The sequence below is a fragment of the Anoplopoma fimbria genome, chromosome 6 (genome assembly GCF_027596085.1).
Source record: "Anoplopoma fimbria isolate UVic2021 breed Golden Eagle Sablefish chromosome 6, Afim_UVic_2022, whole genome shotgun sequence".
Lineage (NCBI taxonomy): Eukaryota > Metazoa > Chordata > Actinopteri > Perciformes > Anoplopomatidae > Anoplopoma > Anoplopoma fimbria.
Window position 1 is genome coordinate 23,454,837 of NC_072454.1, and position 3,969 is coordinate 23,458,805.

At 40.7% G+C, this 3,969-nt stretch overlaps 1 non-coding gene across 1 annotated transcript; it reads left to right on the forward strand.

The window, feature by feature from the left end:
• The first annotated feature begins 2,311 nt into the window (after nucleotides 1–2,311).
• Nucleotides 2,312–2,393, forward strand: trnal-uaa (transfer RNA leucine (anticodon UAA)). Its single transcript has one exon. It is a non-coding gene; the product is annotated as a tRNA-Leu (tRNA).
• Nucleotides 2,394–3,969: the final 1,576 nt, after the last annotated feature.

Here is a 3,969-nt window from a genome sequence, read left to right on the forward strand (position 1 = left end):
TAGAACCTGTCCTCTTTAAACCACGGGAACAAAGAGTAGGAGGGTGGAAATCAATCTCAGCTTTGTGCCTGAGCCACTGACCCGTTCATGCTTTGAAGATTGCTGCTGTAGAAAAAAAAAAAAGCATCTGAGAAGTTATTTAACTACAAACAGAGCCTACCTTGCCCATTCCAGCTGCATAATCAGGCATAATAAGTGACTGCAAAGGTCCACTTAATGTATTTCTAACACTGGAGACCTGCTAATCCTGTCAGGGGGAGTGAAACGGAGGGGGGAACCGTGCAGAAGCACAGCCATGGAGCTGAGCATTTAACTCCATAACCATGCAGGCAAATGCCTGGGCGCCTTTCACACAAAAAGAGAAAGAGAGGGAGAATAAGCCCAGCTTCATATTTCAACCCAAAGTGGGGATCCATTTTTCCGCTTTAGTGGCCATCGAGGAACAGTGGGAATAACAACAACAGCAGCCGCGGCAGTAACAGCCTGTCTCACTGGGCTGAGTCCTCATAAACCTATGCCATTATCACTCTCTTTATGGGCCTTTAAATAGAGAGCCCCTCAGATCAGCCATGTGTGCTCGGAGAGCTGAACATCGGCCCCCCTCGCTTTTCTGCCGCTTGGAACAAGACATTTTTTCGGATTGGCCTCTTTGTCGGTTATGATTTTTTAAAATATATTTCCTTCAGAAACTGTGTACAGTGTCCTTTATGTGTTTGGATATGCAAATTTTTTTATATATTCAAATTTTATTCAATAGCTTTTTTTCCATCATCTTCACAAACTGTTTATTACTCCTTTCCTATTCATTACAATAATTCACCTGACGTATGGAGAAGCAAGTTTGAACCCAAGTTAAATAACATTATGCTGTGAGATGATGGAAAGCTAAATTGGATATAAGCAGAGGAAAAAATGAAAATGAGCCTTCCAGCACGGCTGCCCTGTGAATAATGGAAGCATAAAAAGGGAAGAAAAACAAACAAAAGAGTCCCAAATCAACAAACACACTGAGCTTCATCAGATATCGCGTTTTCCCCAGCTCTGTTTGTCAAAACACCTTTTATGGTGGTCTCTTTGAAATTCAGGGGCCCCATTAACAGTTCAAGCATATAATCACATCTCCGTAATGAGGTATTAATTAAGCGAGGGGCATCTATTGGCCCGCTAAACAGCCTCATAAACAATTGACAGGAGATTTGTGATTTTTGACTTCCTGACACCATTAAACAAATCAATATTGGGTTTTGCAGACATGCTCTCCGGCTGGCTCTCCCTGGTCTTTGCCAATCAGCTCTGTTGAATACTAATGAGGGAATTAACTGCCTCATATTCCGCATGTGTCCCATCAAACAGATCCTTATCGAGGGAGACTCATTTGCATGGAAGAAGACTCTGCTTTGTAGGTAGAGATTTCACAATATGTCACTCATTATGCCAGCCCACCCCACCCCGACTCAATCTCCCTTCCCTCCACTTGTCTCTTATTTTCTTTCAGACTCTTGAACACCCCCATTGCCACCAACACTAACACACACACACACACATTCATTCATTGGCCCTGTTTGGTCTGCTAGTCCTACACTGAAACGATGATGTAACATAATAAACAGAATAATGGTTTTCAAGTGGCGTGTTTATCCCTCAGTATTTCTGCTGAGATTTTCTCCCACCACGCCTACAGTGTGCTCTTTGAAATGACTGTCTGTTTGTTGTCGCTCGCCATTGCGCTCCTTTTGAGTGCTGCAGTAATCTTGTTTGATAAATATTGCGCTTAGAGTGCTTAATGATGTTTGCTGTTCAAATTACAATGGTTAGTTGTCCAAACCTTCCTTTTTTTATTGAGTGTTAGACAGTCTAAAATAGTGGCGTATTCTGAGGCAGGCTTATTTTAACGGTGTGAAGCAAACGCCGTTTGTGTCATTCACTTGAATTGTGTAGATCTGAAGACTTTTTTTAAAGGACGGTGGGGGGAGAGGGTTAGTGAGTCCTCGTCCATCTTGCCTTTCACTGCATTGTCCGTTATGCAAACTTGTCACCTTTTGAAGATATTCGCCAGTTTCTAAAATAGATCACCTACGAGATTCATGCAGATTCATCAGTCACAGTATGGCAAGTACAAATAAAACGCTGGCGCTGGAAGACCCACCTGCAGGTTCACAGTCAGCTTCAACGGCGATAGAAAGAGAGAGCTGTGTATCAGACGAGGACAGTGTCAGTGTTGCTCCTCCACTGTAGGGGATATGAATGGAAGCACATCCCACATGACATTCTACGGCATCACGCAGATGTGCATAAATACACTTACCACTGAACCAGGATGGCCGAGTGGTTAAGGCGTTGGACTTAAGATCCAATGGACGTAGTCCTCGTGGGTTCGAACCCCACTCCTGGTAAAAATGAGGTTTTAAATGTATTATAAGTGTAGAAAAAAATAAAGAAATATAAATGTTATGATTTCTGGTTAAATCGATTTGTGTTCATCTGGGGGCGGCTGTGGTGTAGTGGAGAGCAAGGTAGTTCTCCAATCAGAGGGTCGGTGGTTCGATACCCGGCTTCGGCAGTCGATGTGTCCTTGGGCAAGACACTTAACCCCAAGTTGCTCCTGAAGGCTTGCCATCGGTGTGGACTGGATGTGAATGAATGTTAGTTAGAGTCTGATGGTGGCACCTTGATGGTAGCCTGTCATCAGTGTGTGAATGGGTGAATGATATGTAATATACTACTGATTGTAAGTCGCTTTGGATAAAAGCGTCTGCTAAATGACTGTAATGTAATGTAATGTAATGCAGCACCACGATACAGAAACTATCTGGTGGGGATCTTGAAACCAGAGCGATTATGGCCAAAAGTAGCCACAAGGGTGAAACTTCTCTTCAGAGCTAACTTTCATATTGCTATACTTGATGACTGTTTTATAAAAGCAATAGTTAACCTTACTCGTCATATGATGTGATTATATCACAGCTAAGGGGCAGAAGCTGAGGCCTGTCATGAACCATTGCTTAATTTTACTGAACTTCATTTTTCTGACAGATTTAGTTATCAGTTACTTTGCAGATTCAGATTAACAATAATAAATATCATCAATAAATGAATATTAATAGCAATCAATGAATACATTATTAAATGAGGATGTATTAGTCCCAGGGGGAAACTCACAAGCTACCTATCCGCGTGTTAAGTAATATATAAAATATGTATGAGATAATGTACAGCGAGCATGTCATTATTGAGAAATGAACCCTCACAGGTGAAATCAATAATATGATCAGTTATTCATAGCAGCAGACTGTAGGATGCACTAATTGACCAATCAGAATCGAGTATTCAACAAAGTCATGCAAGAAATTGAATACATTTAATTGTGTTCCAAATTTACCAGCCGCAACATTGAAGTGAACACATTAACGCATTAATAATTAGAATCCAATAGTATATATTATTCTGAAATAGACCTTTCTGCATAATGCGTACTTTTACTTTTGGTGCTTTAGGAATATTTTGATGCTACTGCTTTTGTACTTGAACTGATAAGTGCCAGCTTATCTTGTGGCCCATCTTGCCTGTTGTTAGATATCGTGATAAAAAAAATCTGAAATGCTATAAAACTTGTTTGTTTATCAAAACAAAATGATGTTTTCTTGTTGTATTCTAATCTCAAAATGCTACAAATGCCTTAATTTGCGTTTTGAAATCACTAAAACTTCCGTAACCCCCTTATCTGAATATAGTTTGGTATTTTGGCACCTTTTTCATACAGTTTGCAGGTCTGACCGTGTATGTAGGATTGTAATGCACTCTACTAAAATGATTGCTGTAATATGATCAAATGTCAGATGGAGTCAGAGCTGCATTCGTTGCGTTTCCTTGCAGCATTACATTCTCAAAGTTTAGGTTTCAGCAGGTGAGCACAGAATGACGGAGCATCTAATTTAATATATCTTGGTAGTGCTCTCTGCACTGCTCACC